Source organism: Drosophila virilis, chromosome 2 (genome assembly GCF_030788295.1).
Source record: "Drosophila virilis strain 15010-1051.87 chromosome 2, Dvir_AGI_RSII-ME, whole genome shotgun sequence".
Taxonomy (NCBI): domain Eukaryota; kingdom Metazoa; phylum Arthropoda; class Insecta; order Diptera; family Drosophilidae; genus Drosophila; species Drosophila virilis.
Window position 1 is genome coordinate 14,353,668 of NC_091544.1, and position 16,805 is coordinate 14,370,472.

At 41.6% G+C, this 16,805-nt stretch overlaps 1 protein-coding gene and 1 long non-coding RNA gene across 3 annotated transcripts in view; one reads left to right on the forward strand and one right to left on the reverse strand.

Annotated features, from left to right (window-relative positions):
• Positions 1 to 16,805, forward strand: part of LOC6630177 (uncharacterized) — a 59,458-nt gene that overhangs the window by 10,036 nt on the left and 32,617 nt on the right. Inside the window, exon 3 of one of the 2 annotated variants that reach the window (XM_070207675.1) lies at positions 4,308 to 4,337. The exons of the other annotated variant lie outside the window; for it this stretch is intronic. The gene's annotated coding sequence lies outside the window, so the exon portion shown is untranslated. The remainder of the gene's footprint in view (positions 1 to 4,307; positions 4,338 to 16,805) is intronic. 2 annotated transcript variants of the gene reach the window in all.
• LOC116650320 (uncharacterized) lies at positions 273 to 1,226 on the reverse strand. Its single transcript, XR_004303297.2, has 3 exons — positions 835 to 1,226; positions 646 to 747; positions 273 to 518 (listed from the first exon to the last, which is right to left on the reverse strand). It is a non-coding gene; the product is annotated as an uncharacterized lncRNA (long non-coding RNA).

A 16,805-nucleotide genomic window follows, 5' to 3' on the forward strand; every position in this document is an offset into this window, starting at 1 on the left:
AAATTTAATTTCGAGTTGTATACAGAAAATATTTTTGATTTACTCTTGAAGTTTATAAATATAAGCTTCCGTTTTGGAATTCATTTATTGAAAAAACTTTTCAACTATTCCTGCCGTATAGATGCGTGAGAAAATGTGTAAGCAAGTAAATAATTTATATATCAGATGTTTGAAAACTTATGCATACATATCACTCGGAAGTATAATTACGAAGCGAATAGTAAAAACATGATACTGTGCTTAGCCAACATTTGAAGGCCTGCTGTACATCACGAATTTATTTTGTCAGTCAATAGAAAAGTGCGCTTTCAAATATTTATTGGATATCAACACTGAGTACTTGGGCTAAGTATATATATGTGTATCTAATTCATACTTGGGCATTTTCAATTAAGATATATTTAGCTTACACATTTGAATATCCCTTCACATATAACGCCGCTCACGTTATAAATAGAATTCGTCCCATTTAGCTGGCCCCGTATCTTGTGTCGTAAGGTTATTTAGCCTTCACACTGCTGTAAGGCATGAAGAGTACATAAAAAATGCTCATTATTCTAATTTTCTATTTTTTAGTTCAGGGCTTTTGCTTATGTAAATTGGGCAAAGCATTATAATTGTCTTCAATCAAATTAAAATACTTACCCATTGAGCGATTCGCTGAGAGCTTTTTAAAAATAGACGTCTCTATTTATAATGCTCTAATTTGGCCTGCAAGCTATTCAGTTGCCGCTGATGAATTTATTTCTAGTACAAAATTTAATGCGAAATAAGTTTGGTTGAAATTAATTTTAAAGTTGGGGAATTGTTTTTGTTTGTTTTTAATTATAAAACCTCAATGTTGGCCGTCGCGGACAGCATGTTGATAGCCATAGATCGTTTGCGGTGTTGTTGCCGCTTTCCGGCGCTGCTGCCTGTTTATCAATTTTCAATATTGACCTTTGCCTTCTTCACCTTTTCCTTTGCTCTTTTAGTTAAGGCACATTAAATATATACACAGAATGAACGTTGCGCATTTGCTTCGTGTTGCTGCCGTGCTTGCAGCTGTCTTTACACCTTTGGCCATTGGGAGGCTATGAAAATGTTGTTGTTACTAGCAGTTTGGCGACAACAGCCACAGTTGCCAAAAGAGACCGAGAGAGGCACGAATAATTGTTTTATGCTTCTCGGGGGATTTTGGGCTGCGTCTCGGTCTTTCTCTCTCACATCTTCTCACACTTAGTTACACTTTTAAAAGTTTTGCTATCGCGGCAAAAAATAGAATTCAGTTCCATATCAATTGAATTAGACCAACAAATGCGAGACGATCTGCGTGAGCTAATTAATTTGAAGTGCATGGCATAAACAATGCCGTTGTTCATTGATTAGTCACCGCTCAATGGCAGGCCAGCTGATAAGTGCGGCAGCGCACTTAACCTAATTACGTAGTTGGCCAAATGATGATAAAATAATTGCATTTAATTTAATTTGATTTCAATTCAGTTGTGAGTAACGCTGAGAAGTTGAGCACAAAGCGGAACGCAGCTAACTAATCATTTCATCTGGGATTGGCAGCTTCTGTTGGCCTTTAATTTCATTTTCAAGCAGCCGTGTAGAAAACACGGTCTGTGTTGGTTCTGATTTTTCTTTACTTTCTAATGGGACTCAAGTTTCAATGCAAGTTAGATTAACGTCTGCATGTAGCGAAAGTTGACGCAATATCAGGGAAAACGGGAGAGAGTTGGAAGTCATCAGCTCGCAGCATAAAGAAAAAATGTTTTTATCCTAGGCTATTGACCATTCCGCTAAAAGACTATCTAAAAAAATACACTGCTTTGACTTCAACTAAATTCACATCCATTGAAACTTGTCAGCAGAAAAGCTGTGACAAGTTTAATCAGAATTTTATTTCTTCAATTAAATGAGTTATCCAAACGGTTATCGCAATTAGAATTCTTTGAATAATGGCAAAGTCTGTGTTTTTATTACGCTTTTTTTTTATTTGTTATCATGCATGGCAAATGGAGGATCTATGATTGACATTGCAATTTTGTTGCAATCCGGCAAAAATAATCAAAAAGTTTGTGACACTTTACGTGTGGAAAAATGTGTTTTCATGTCTGAATTGTTTTATTTTTATTTATTTATTTTTTAAGTTTATTCTTTTATTGTTATGTGTGTGCACAGATTTTTGTATTCGTTCTTATTTTTTTAGCCCCTCTGAGTTCAAATTGTTTTTCCACAACGTTGCCTGGACAAATTAAAAATTGGTCCTTCATGTTACGTATACGCAACACTGCCTGCGGACTTAATTGATTCTTGTTTTTAATGACTGGCCAAATTTTAACAATTTCGGCTACGACGCGTTCGGATTTAATCATATTCGCCATTGAAGAGGATCTACTAATTTGTAGTTTTAAATGTAAAATATTGATAACGTCAAGCGCATTTATTTATAAAAAATATTTCAAACAAATTGCACACAAAAAATGTTTTTGATATTCTTATTTGTCATCAATACTGAATTTAATTGCATCATATATTTTCGGGTTTTCAATGAAAATCGACGTTGCATAAGATATTAATGGTTTTTATAATTGTGCTTCTGTTTTCGAACAGAAAAATTGAACATTTTTTAAGTAGCTTTTATGTATAAGACTAAGAGTCGAATAAATATTAGACCAGTGAACATGTAAATAAAATAGTGTTTTTTTTTTATTATATATATAAAAAAGATATAACAAATCTTTGTCGCTTTACTTAACTATGAAAGCTTTTTAGCTTGAATTAAAACATTAAAATCGTGGCTCTGTACGCACTTGGACTTGAAAGACAGAAAATGTGTGTACATGATGAGCTGAGTTTTCCATTGATATATATTTTTTGTTAAAAGGATCAATTATTGTTGTGGTGACAGTTTGTTGTTGCGTACTTTTAATTTTCGTTAAGATTTGAGTCAATATGGGCTATAAGTTACTTCGTGTGCCTCATTGCGCGGCTAATTATTAAGCAAAACATCATTAACCAAATTACCATAACGTAAGTCTTATATTGAATCAACTAATTTTCTTATAGTCTTGGTCTTACAAATATGAATATTTTCACTCAAAATATCTTTAATATCACAGACCAAGACCTTGGTCTGGTCTTGAGCTAGCCCATGATACATATTGAAGCTCATTTAATGCAAGAGTCGCATGTCAAAAGACATTTGAACTCTTGCCCATTTTAGTTGTTAGCTAGACGGGTCCGAGCAGCCTTTAGCTTCCGTCTAGGCTAGTAATTATTTTTATGGCATTTTAATGACTTAATTAAACAATTTACTTAAAACCTAGCGATAGTTCAATTATGTAAACAGCTGCAGTCGCAACAGTATGAGACTGAGGCTGACTCTGAGCCCAAACCATGGCGGCATTCAAAATGCAAACAATTAAATGTTCATTAAAAACAAAGGCAAAAAGAATTGCGCCAGAAGATTAAGAGACGCTGTAAAAATTGTTTGGCTTTGCGGGCAGCCGCAGTTGCAGTAACAAAGAATCTAATTGTGTACCAAGTGCAAGTGCAATTGTAATTGTGGGTGTATGGTTGCGAATACTTAGATGGGTTGTGTAAGTGTATGTGTGCATGTATGGGAACGAGTGCATTTGTGCGCCAATAAGCAATTCGCAGACCTAGAGGCGAACGCCTTGCCTCACTTGTAAACTAATTCAATTAACCACTAAGCAGCTTAACATTAAGTGCCTTCAGTGGCTGTGTATGTGCTAGTGTGGATGTGGCTGGTGCTTTGAGTAACTCAAAAGGTTGACCCATAACTCGTTGCAAAACCGACAACAACAGCAATGTCTTAATTAGTAAGGCGCACGTATCAAACTTCAAGGCATCATGTGGAGTGCACTTTAAACATTTGCCCATTGGCTTAAGTTATGCAATGACCATTAAGCCGATTGTGACATTTGCCAAGTCGACGAGAGCTGACAAAAAGAGTAAGACTTTTGCCATTATTTACTGGCTACATGGGGGGTTTGATCTTGAGTTGTATATCTGCGCTGACTTCTTGACAGCTTTGGCTGAGCTGTGCACATTGCAAGCGACACTCGAATTTTGTTCATAGCTTCGACTTCAGCTTTAACTGTGAGTCTGCCTGTGGTCTCTGACTTATTGTTTAAGCCACGTCAAGTGCACGAAGCTCCATTTGTGGCTTTTGGAGTATTTTGTTTTGTTTTTGTTAGCGGAAGCGTGCATGCTTAAAAGAAAAACTGGGTTGAGCAGTTAATCAAATCACCCGACATTTGCATATTAATCATGTTTGCTTTTTGTTCTCTTTGCAGACAATTGCCGTGTATAGTGGAGTGAAGTAGGTGAGTAAAAGCGACCAAAACAATGCTGTGAAAACGTTACACACAGACTGTTTTGCAACATTTACTTACAGTACTTATCAAACAGAGTAAGAGAATTGACGTCAACCAATTTTGTCGCACTATCATCATAAGTCGCAGTTTCGGTCGTTCCCACAGTTGTTCTTTTCTTTTATCTACTTGCTTGTATCTGATCTTGCAAATGTGGCAAATGCGGTAGTTCTCTCAATTGTAAAGCTTATCTGACAAACAGGTACTTGAAGTGCCTATTTGCCTGTTGATTCACACTCTTTATTAAATAAGCAGCAGTCCGATAATTAGATAGCCGACACATGTGTATAAATATACGAATATGAAATTGCATTGTACTATTGGTTATGTGCGACTTTTGATTTGTATGGCTGCCATAAAAGCATTTTATCATTTAACCGGCGAATTTATTTGCTATTTTCTATTTACCGGGCTTGGGTCCGGGTCGTTTGTAATCGCCAGGGCTTCGCAGCGTATCAACTGAGGCATTAGCATGTCAGGGGCAGATAAAAAATTGCGCATGGACAATGGAATTAAGTACATTTGTACAACTGTGTATGCCAAATAGATACCAAATAACTTAGTTAAATATTTGCTAGCCCGCAATCCCGTCCATTCCTGGCGCGAATCCTGCTACAAGCCCGGATCTCCACGCGTTTTTGAATAATTACCCGCCCAAGACTTCACGTACTTGGCAAGGTCAATGGTTTAAGGCCACAAAAAGAGAAGGTGGCAATCTCTCCCCCCGTATCGCCCGTAAGAAGGCGAGCACCACCGAAACCAAGAAAGCCAGCCAAAACCGGTTTGCGGCCCTCTGTGACGAAGAGGAAAGCGACATGGACACGGAAGTAGAACTAGCCACCAACAAGGAAGCTTGCGCCGACGAGGATGTAGATGATAGGCCATCCACCTCGCACGCAGCTCGCGCAAGGGCCAGCAGGCAACAAACGGCAAATAAAAAGCTTGCCGCACACCCGCAACCCACCCAGACGGCGCCTCCCAATGAGCGGCCTGCCTCTAAGGTGCCGAGAATAACTGTGCCAAACGTCCTCAGTTTCACCAAGTTCTGCAAGGAACTAGACAGCGTCCTAGGCGCGGACACTTACACCGTCAGATCGCTTAATTCTGGCGACTGCATCGTCCAATGCCGCAACTCAGACGAATACCGAACGCTGGCAAGGCACCTTCGCGAGAACGGCTGCCTGTTTCACCACCACCAGCTTGCAGAAGACCGGCCGTACCGCATAGTTCTACGAAATATCCACCACGAGGTCGCATCCGAAGATATTTCAGCGCAATTGGCAGAAAAGGGGCACCACGTTGTCCGCATATATACCCCGCGTAGCAGAGTCAATAACGAACCTCTAAATATGAGATTTGTTGACCTGAGGAAAGCGGAGAACAATAACCTTGTCAAATCAATAACAGTACTATGCAGGCACAAAGTTTCGTGGGAGAAGCCTCGCAAGACGTCGGGCCCTGTACAATGCAACAGATGCCAAGAGTACGGGCACACAAAATCTTACTGCTCGAGACACTATGTGTGCAAGGAGTGTGGGGACAACCATCCAAGCAACGAGTGCACACTTGGCAAGGACGAGAATCGGTGTTGTCACCACTGTGGAGAAGCACACGCAGCAAACTTCAAAGGCTGCAAGAAGTACCTGCAATATGCTTTCCAGCAGAAAAACCAGCACAAGGCAAATGGCAGAGATGCAAGCCGCTCCAGAGATCCCCGCCCCAAAACAGCCGCTCCTGCCTGCAGCTTCGTGCCTGGCCAACAATCCTTTGCCAGCGTCCTCCGCGGTACCCAGCCCGCAGAGCGCAGTGCCCGCTCATCGTCTCGCAGAAGGAACACTGGCAGTACTCCCAGCCAATCGCAACCTGTTGCCGACAACTGCCCCAACTCAGCCCTTGAGCTCATGATGAAGCAAATGTTCGCCAGATTCGACCAACTGATGTCTCTCATACAGACTCTTTTACAAGCGCTAATGCACACTAGCGCCAAAAATAACAGTGCCTAAAATGAGCTCCCTCAGGATAGCACTATGGAACGCCAACGGAGTCTTTTCGAAGGCGAATGAGATCACAGCCTTCATCGAACTCCACCACATCGATGTGTTTCTGCTCACGGAGACTCACTTCTGCTCTCGAATCACCCTCAGAGTGCCAGGCTACACTCTCCACACCGCCAACCACCCAGATAACAGCCAACATGGAGGAGCAGCAATATTGATCAGGTCGTCCTTGTCGCACCACTCACTTGAGTCATCCTGCCACTGGCATATGCAAGCTGCTGCTATCCGACTCGGATCCAGCAGAGGCGACTTCAATCTCGCCTCTGTATACTGCCCTCCGGCCTTGAGAGTGACTGAGGCACACTTTCGAGCCCTTTTCGACCAGCTTGGCCCCAAATTCCTGGCAGGAGGAGACTGGAACGCCAAACATCGCTGGTGGGGAAACTACCGCATGTGCCCCCGAGGGAGAACGCTCTTCTCTGCCATTGAGAATGAAGGCATCGAAGTCATAGCCACTGGAGAGGCAACGTGCTACCCATATAGGGCTACTGCAACACCAAGTGCACTTGACTTCGGGCTCTACAAGGGATTCAGACAGGAACAGCTGCGAATACGAAGCCTCCTTGACCTGACGTCGGATCACCTCCCATTACTGATTGAGCTCGAGGAGACTCCCAAGTGGGAAGTTGGAATCCGCAAAATGCTCCCGCCGCGCTCTAACTTGGGAGTATACCGGGCCTGCCTCGAGGACACATTAGAGCTCAACGTCACCATAAATACGGCAAGTGAACTGGAGAGCTACGTTGACCACCTCACAGCGAAAATTACGGAAGCTGCTAGACGTGCAGCCCCGCAAACCCTGCCTCACTCTCGTACCTTCAGAAGGTCCCTACTAAGCCCTGAAGCCAGGAGTCTCCTTGCCGACAAAAGACGTCTAAGGAGGCTGTACATCCGCAACGGAGACCTCTCTACCAAGGCAGAAATGGTAAGCGCGTCCAACCGGCTCAGACGACTGCTGGCTAGGACTCGAACGGAAAATCTAGACAGCTTCCTCGAAACAACTGGGCATGACGGCAACAGCACCTTTTCAGTGTGGAAGCTCACCAGAAGCATTAAGAGGCAACCAGTTTTTACCTCCCCGATCACGGACCACTCTGGCCTCTGGCTCCGATCGGACGAGGAAAAGGCCAACGCGTTTGCTGACTACTTGGAGACAACCTTCAAGCCATTCGACTTCGCAGACGTTGCACAGCGCCGTAAAGTAGCCGAGTCACTGGACGCTCCACTGCAGATGGCTCTCCCGATAAGAAGCATCTCCCCCGCGGAAATCGGGACACAGCTGAAAATGCTTGAGCTAAAGAAGACCCCAGGATGCGACGAAATCGACAACAGAGCAGCTAAGGCTCTCCCACGCAAAGGAGTCATGGCGCTCGCCACAATTTTCAACTCCATGCTCCGCCTTGGCCACTTTCCGAAGCAATGGAAACATGCGAAAATTGTGATGATCGCCAAACCCGGTAAGCCGCTAACTCAACTTGAGTCCTACCGCCCTATAAGCCTTCTGCCGACGCTCTCAAAAGTCTTTGAGCGACTTCTGCTAAGCCGTCTCTTAGAACTCGACGAGGTCACGCGCCTGGTCCCGGATCATCAGTTTGGCTTCAGAAAGTCTCACGGCTGCCCCGAGCAGGTCCACCGGGCAGTAAAACACGTACTAGAAGCTTTTGAGCAGAAGCAATACTGCGTCGGCGTTTTCCTCGATGTCAAACAAGCGTTTGACAAGGTCTGGCACGATGGTCTTCTGTTCAAGATCAAACTGATACTCCCAGCGCCATACTTCAGCATCCTTAGCTCCTTTCTGGCAGGACGCACCTTTAAAGTGGCCGTTAAAGACCAAAGGTCGGCAATTAAGGGCATCAGAGCAGGTGTCCCACAAGGCAGCGTCCTCGGTCCGATGCTGTACACGCTGTATACGGCGGACCTGCCCACACAAGGACAAAGCAATGAAGACCTCAGCCCTGCGAGACTGCTGGTGGCAACATATGCGGACGACACTGCCTTCCTAGCCTCCCACAAAAATCTGCAAGCTGCTACAAGTGCAGTGCAGGACTGGCTGCTGCAGATCGAAACCTGGACAGCTATGTGGAACATCGCTATAAACTGTGCCAAGTCCGCCTGCGTCACTTTTACGCTGCGCCCATACAGCTGCCAGGGGCTACGGTTCGATGGACGAACCATTGAGCAGACCAACTCTTTCTGCTACTTGGGTGTCCACCTGGATCGAAGGCTCATATGGGGGCCTCACATCGCAGCAACGAGAGCAAAATGCCTGAGAAGACTTCAAAAGCTCGATTGGCTACTAAAGCCTCAAAGCAAGCTGCACATATCCACGAAGACACTGCTTATCAAAACGATGGTAACGCCTATCTGGACATATGCGATCCAAGTTTGGGGCACGGCATCAGCACACCAGCTCCGTCGCATAAGAGTGGTCCAAGCCAAGGCAGCACGCAAGGTTGCTGGCCTGCCATGGTACGTAACAACAGACGCCATCGAACGCGATCTCCGCCTAACAAAGGTCGGAGATCAGCTCAACTTCTTCAGCAGCCGATACTCCGACAAATTGGTGCAGCATCCGAACGCGGCCGCAAGGGCCCTGGCTGAGCCCATTAGTGAGAGGCGCCTCCGAAGGCTACACCCCGACGACCTACCAACGAGGCACATCACTTAAACATCCCTTTCCCATTATTGTTATATATTTTTAAGTCTGTAATTATCATTTAAGTTATTAAATAATAACTATACACTATACCCTTAACTCCGCTTGGTAGAGATCAGAAGGCACTGATCGATTCCAGCGCAAAATAAACCAAATTAAAAAAAAAAAAAAAAAAAAAAAAAAAAAAAAAAAATATTTGCTAGCCTCAAATTTGTCTGTTTACAGTTGACGAATGCAGCCATTTCTCTCTGACCTCCGAAATTGGGACATAAAAGATTTTTCGAAAATTCAAAGTAAAACGCAAAGAATATTTTCCAACTGTGCAAATAAAGTGTTGGAACAATGAGGACTTTAGCTAATCGATTTGTTTAACACGGTAAATATTTTTAAGACATTAAGGTAAATACGAAATTCGATCAACAGGTCCATATGCTCGGCATATATGTGCGTCACACAAACATTTACTAAAAACATTTGCTAAAATTATATTTAAATGCTATTTCGTACATTCAGTCATTTATGAGGTCGGAGATACCACAGCCAATATAGATTAGCAAATATATTTAAAATTAAAATAAATATGTGCACATACTAAATAAATGCTGATACATTTTAATGGTAACAACATTTACAGGCGGTAAACTAATAGCACAATTAAAACCACCAATTAGCCAACTTTCACATGCAGCTATAAAACCAAATTTTCATTTTATCATTTTATTTAAATGCAGTTCCATTAGGTATGGCATAGAAAGTGCAAGCTAATAGAAATCAATAACAAACAAAGGCAAGTCGCTTGGCTGTCGGCTTATCAGCTAGTTGTTGGCAGCAGCAGCAGCTGCTTAGGTAAATGGGTGAGTAAGTAAATATTTGTGCATATTTGCGCTGACATAACAGTATTACACATACGCCATGTGGGCCCAACCAATAGTATATACAAAGCTTGGCCAATTGCTTGTGTGATTTCAAATGCTTTAGGCGCTTACTTAAGAAACATGCAATTATTTGCGAATTTAGTAGCTTCAACTGTCAGTAAAAATACTTATGGTTTCTCAAAGAATAATATATACTACAAAATACGAATTGAAATCTGTTTTATTTGCTTTGAGAAACCACACATTATATTTTCCTATCTAATCAACTTTAAATTTGTGCATTTTTCCATTGGTGCAATTGACCCACTTTAAGGGTTGTTTTCCAGAAATTCCAGCACCTCTTGGCCTATATTCTGGTTTCTCAACTCGACCCATTTCTCTGGGGAAGGCTGAGCCACTTATTGTTAACAAACTTTTACAGTGCCGAAATTGCAAACGTGTGCGAGAAAACTAATTTGATGCTCAAATATTCTATTTAAAACTTGATTTGATTTTTCTTGCTGCTCACATATGGTTATTGTTGTGGTTGTTGTTGTTGTTGTAAAACAAATAATTGCTTTAATGTTGCCAAAAGTTTCGCCCATTTTGTGCACTTTGGTTAGAGTGTTGTTTGGAAATAATCTATTTTTCAGCACATACTAATGAAAATGTTCGTATGCAAATTCTAAGTGAAAATTGGCAGAAAAATTTAAATAAATAAATGCGACACAATTATGCAAATGACCAAAATGGGCATGCCACGCCAAAAGGTCAGCTAAAATAACAACAGCAACAACAAACAACAAACAACGTAATTAAGCCGCTGTTGAGCCGCCCGCTTGCAATTAGCAGCGAGTGTTTTTGGTTTTTCTTGTAGCCGCTCCCCCAAAAAGGTGTCAACTTATTTAGCATGTCGAATTTGGCGAAACATGAAAATCTACAAGATGTGTTGAAAAAATATGCTAATTTTAATGGGCTGGCATTGGAGCGGGGCCATAATTGAACCAAGACTCTCAGCTTGAGGTCGCAGCTTAAAGCCCAGCCAGCCACCTCTTCATTAGCATTTGGATTGAAGACATCATTCGGTTCTTGTTTCTTTGTCAGCGCATAATTGGCGTGAGAATTTGGTTGCATTTCTTTCTTTTGGCTACTTCGTTAGGGCTTGTTAATTTTACTTGAGTTTCTTTTTATCAACATCAGAGTTAATGCCTCCACAATATGTTTGTAGATTGTTGGCAATGGAAATCAACTTGTCTCAAGGTTCATCTCGTTTAATAATTCAAGAGCTAATAACTAATAACATTTTCCATTTATAAAAGACAATGCTGTGATAGTTGACAATCAAACATGAAATATATAAATAAGTACTTATGTTTGCTTAGTTAACCTTTTACTGGGTATGGATATTAATGAGTACATACTTACTTCACACCATTTCGTCCTGTTACCTTTTCCATGAATGATGAGGCAATTCATGTTTAGAGCACTCCTGATAAAAATAACATGTCTCTTGACAGCTTGTGTATTTATCCTTTCGAATGTGCGCCAGTGCACAAACATAAGCAGTCATAAAGTACCCATAATGATCCTGGACGACAGGGATTTACTGAATTTTTATTGACTCGCCCAAGAAGGCTGTCAGGCAGACAGCCAGTCATCCAGGCGGGCCACTTAAGCGTCAGGCACTAGCAAGGACAATGACAGGCACTGCCTTCTAATCCAATAAAAGTCGTCATCATAATTTTGTTGGCTTGACACATAAGCGCCGGCTAGCAGGTTCGCAGAGCCCATAAATGCCCATTGTCCGTGCACATTATTCGCACATTTTGTCGCAGTTTATGGGCGTGGCAGCTGGTAAAGCTTTCACGCTCTTAGCGTCTGTTGTCAGTCAAGCGTCTGCCTAATCATTATTTGGGCTTGCGGCTGGCGCTGTTCAAGGATCACAAAGTGTTGATTTTTACTGTTAGCGAAATAATTTTTTAATTAAATTTTTACGACATGCGCGCCCACAAAAAACACATTTGGCCATTGGCCAAAACTAAATATTGTGACTCGCCTTTTTGTAGCCACCACAAAATTATTTTTAAATGTCCTGAGCAGCAGGACAATGACAATGCCGATGGCCTTACCGTTGTCTGTGGACAGCTTTGCGTGTTTTATACATTTCTTTTGTAAGAAAGGATACAAAAAAAGGATAGAAAAAAAGAGAAAAGTAAATACAGTGTACCCTTTGTTTTCCATTTTTTTGCAAAGGAGCTGGTGCGTGTTCGTACGAAATGCACAAACAGAATAGAAGGGATTGTGTAAAGCATGTAGCAGAGGTATTTGTTTGTACTACTTGTATTGGTTATACAGAAGGTAATACATTTTCCGCGCATAGAATTTTAATTATGTAAGCGATTTTCTAATTAAAAATTCTATAAAACATTTAAAGTATAAAATATGTTATTTTAGCAATGTGTTCAAGGGTATTTTAATGTTGAGTTTCATGTCATTTCGTTTATTTTATTTTATATTTGCTATTTGTGTTTTTCTTTTTTAGCTTGCCGTTAAAAAAATGCCGTTCATTTTATTACTTTCTATGCTTTTGGGTTCTAGTTTAAGTTTCAGTCCTCAACCGTGAGGCACAACGCATTGAATTGGCTTTTTCTACGTTTTTGAGTTTAAGGTTAGGTTGGGGTCACTCTGTAACATGAATTGCCTGTCTCGGCTACATACTATAAACATGCAAATGTGCAAAAATGTTTGTTCAGTCCCTATTTGTGTGCAAATCTTTTACAAAGGGTTAGTCGACCGAACTGGCTGGATGGGTTATTCTTTGTCCACTTGTAGTCTACTCTCAATGTCCCCAGTTCAATTCAATGGAAAATAATTGAATTGCATATATGCACATTACGTTGACATTTCAAAAATTATGCAAATTGAAATTCAATTGGTTGGAAAATGGTACGACCCGCCCACACACTGCTACGCCCACAACATTCGTATCGGTTAAAGTCTAACTGATTTAGTCACGCTTTCAATATGTTCTCATAACGCCGAACCAATTTGAATGTGATTTCCATTTCGCCTACAATTCAATTCCATGTAAATATTCGTAAACCATTTGTAAAGCTAAAATCCGTCTGCAGGTCTTATTTGTTACCTATGTTGGCCTTTGCCATCGACAGTTCTAAATACGCGATATGTTTGTTTTTCACACAGTTATCCTTTTAGGTTGGTTGGTTGCCGTTGCCATTGGTCCACTGAAAAGACTCTGCCGACTCTGCCTTATTCAATCATTTTAATGAGTCAAATATTTGACAACACATAAGCCGTGGTGAGCCCCATAAACCATAGCTCGCACTCTCAAATGTATATATACCATAAATTTTGTCAGTGCCTGAAAGTGTCACAAGTTCGTTCTGCAAAGCTATCGCTACGCCAAAAGTCTAAATAAAAACATAAATAGTTTGTTGACGCTTTAAACTCTTATGAATTTTAATTAAATATCTTAAATTGAAATAAATTTAATAATAATATCAAAAACATAATAATTTAGAGAAACTGTAAGCTTTGAAAACATTTTATTTCCAAGTGAAAACGTTTGAATTTTCGCTTTATTGATTTATTGGTGCTCCAAAAGGATTACCAAGCTTAGGCCAAAATAAGTGCCAGTCCAAAAGGGCTAAACCACAGAATTTGGCACGCACAATGCGTAATGCGTGTTTAGGCCGTAATAAATGCACACGCTTACAAAAACGCGGTCGATTGTGCAATTGAAAAGAGCCGTTCAAACAATGAGATTGAGCCATTGTAACCAAAGGCACATCATCAATTTCAGTTAATTTGATTAATGGGAAAGTGTAAACGCAGCTGTATTGATTTTTAGTTCTTGCTTGGCAAGCAGATTGATTTGCCGAGCGGTTAATCAACTGTGGTCAATGTGTATGCATATTTGGTAGTTAACTGTGTGGCCAGTTGTCAATCCGACCACCCATAGATTTGAATTGTAAACTAATTATGGCCAAACGGCAACATTATGGGCTTCATTTCACTTAATTGTGGTGTGCATGAGATTGCAACTGGGTCCTTGCACAATAACAGCTGAACGACAAGTCGATAATTTGCCTGCCCATACAAAGCCAAATACAGATTTTGAAGGGAACAAAAAGAAATAAAACACTTCTTTAGAGTATCGAAAGTTGATTTACCCTCTAATATAAGCTATTCGATTTCGCTAGTATGCAATCCTGTGGATAAGCTTGTCATAAATTTAATTAAAAAAGTTCCTATTTAAAATGTATATTGACAAATACAATAATAGGCACATCGCACAATATTACCTTCCTGAAAAAATAAATTGTTAGGTTTTTTCTACAGGGTATTGGCGACGTTTTAGTCGTCCATTGCATTGACTCTTCGCTGGCCAGCTTGCGTGGCCAATTACCTGGCAGGAAAAGCAGCCTAAACAAATAATTTGTTTACACAAGCGACAACGAACTTTTGAACTTTTCCGCGACTTGAGCCAGCCAGCCAGTGTCATTCGGGCAGTTTGTCAGTCAGTCGGCCAGTCCACTGACAGACGTCAGTTGGGCTACTGCCGCCCTGTTGCCTGTCTCAGGCTTTTGTCGTTTGGCTCTTCGACTGTAATTTTGTTGCAAGTTGCGCGTCACATTAAAAGCATTTTGTGTTTTGGCATGTTTGCCTTTGCACCTGCCCTGCCCACCCACCTCCCTTGACAGCTGTCGGGTTGCAGCTAGACAACAAACAAATTGACAGATGACCTGACAATTGAATTCGTTTGCTTTTATTTTTAGGCAGCTTGGCACCTAAACGGCTTCAGTTAGTTTAGCATCAGCTATGAGGCACAGCTTGTGCTCCAAATTCGATGGACGCAATTACAACTCAGCTGCTGGAAATGCCATCAGCATGCAAATTTCACTGGCCAAAGTCAATTACTGCCACTGAGAAACAACAAAATTGAAAGTGCGCTGTACTATGTATATTCGTGTTTAAATTAAAGCGCATCCCATCCCAGTTTTTTCTGCCTCAGGCTACTGGAGACCGCAAACTTTTTGTGCCATGCCCTGTTACTTACTTTGCTCAGCAAATAACAATTTCAATTTTGCGATTCAAGCAAATCGCGTATATTCAAATTTTGTAGCTGCGACACCTAAGGGTAGCCCCTAAGCGGAATTTAGTCGGTGTTAGATATTTTCACACGCGCCGCGCTCGTTGAAAGTTTTGCTTTGTCTGCCTTTGGGCGCACCAGCTCGTCGCGCTGTTCGCAAAAGGCTCTCGCGCCATGCTACAAAAACTAACAATAATGACAGCAAATCAATATCATCGATATGGCTCGCGGGCTTATCAAAGTAAAAGTCTGGTTTGTAATTCAGCGCAACCCGCAAAAAACTGTGTGATTTGCATTCGTCGCCTGTTAGCCCGAAGACTATTTGAGATTGCCATGGCTGTGCCTGCTTGATGGGTAGTTAGTTGTTTTTTACCTTATTTGCTGGCTACCAATGCACACAAAACCTAACACACACACACACACACACACACTGGCCGCTCATTCACTCACACCCTGCACACGCATTCATTCACTCAACCAAGCATTCAGTCAGTCATGCAATGAAATGCAATGCACTTGAATTGCAACAGAAGGAAACTTGCTGCAGCTATTTATTACCCACATGCCAAGGGATAGGGGGATGTTGCGGTCTTCCCTCGCACAGATGCGAATGGCTTAGCTGTTTGCCTCTACTCAGTCAAGCATTCAGGCGACAGTAGTTGCAATTGATTGCAGTTGTTGTTTGTTTGTTTGTTTCTGGTCGTGCTTTGTGTTAGTGCTGCACCGAAGTGTGATACGATAGTTTTGTGACCTACTAGCATATAGCTTCAAATAGAATTTATAATAAAAAGCAGATAGTGTACACCCTCAGAATCAAATCCATTATCAATATAGCTTTGTGTGCTACGCCAACAAACGTACATACTTGAACTACCTTCAATGTGATTATATTTAGAATGACTTATTTATTCATTTACCAACAACATAAATACCCCATAATTATTTACTTATAGTTTCTCCTTTATGCTTTTGACATTTATTTTATTTTCCTGAACATGCAACATTGCCTTGTTGTTGCCATACGTTGCAGGTTTTGGTAAACATTGTTGGACACCGTGTGCCATTTACAAGTCTCTTGCTCAACTCCGACGCTTTGCCTCGACCAGCTCGAAAAGGCGGCATCCTCATCGGGTTCACATAATACTCACATACTACGGGGTAACATGAGATCAGAGACTTAGCAATGCGCGGCTGCTGTTGTTGTTGCTGGTACAGCTGCTTCTGCCTTTGCCCCCTGTGACTCGCCGACGCATTGTTGTGACAACAACACATTGTTGCTGCCGTTGTGCCACATAAGTATGTATGTCCCGCGTGTCGCCTAGGCTGCACGTAAGGCCAGAGTTAGAAAGTGAAATTTTCGCATATGCTGCTGCTTCCGGCTCGCGATGCTCAGCTGCTGCAGTGATGAGAGTTACGTTTAATATTTACCTTTGCAATGATGCCACCAGGCAGCTGTCAGTGGCTGTTGCAGACGTCAGTCGCTGCCACTCGTTGCCTCTCAACTGACAAGTTGCACGTGAAAAGTGAAATTGCTCGCAGCGCTGAGTAGCGCCAAGTAGCAATTGCTTCTAATTGTTATGGCTGCAAGTATTTGGCTTAGAGGCTTCTCGACCCAACTGGCATTTTATGGCAGCATTTAAATTAAGCTTTGTTCAACGCTTAAGTGCAATGCAATTAAGTGATAAGCGCGGAAAACGGTTAAGCAGCGTGTATGTTGAAAATGACAAATAATTCGAGGGA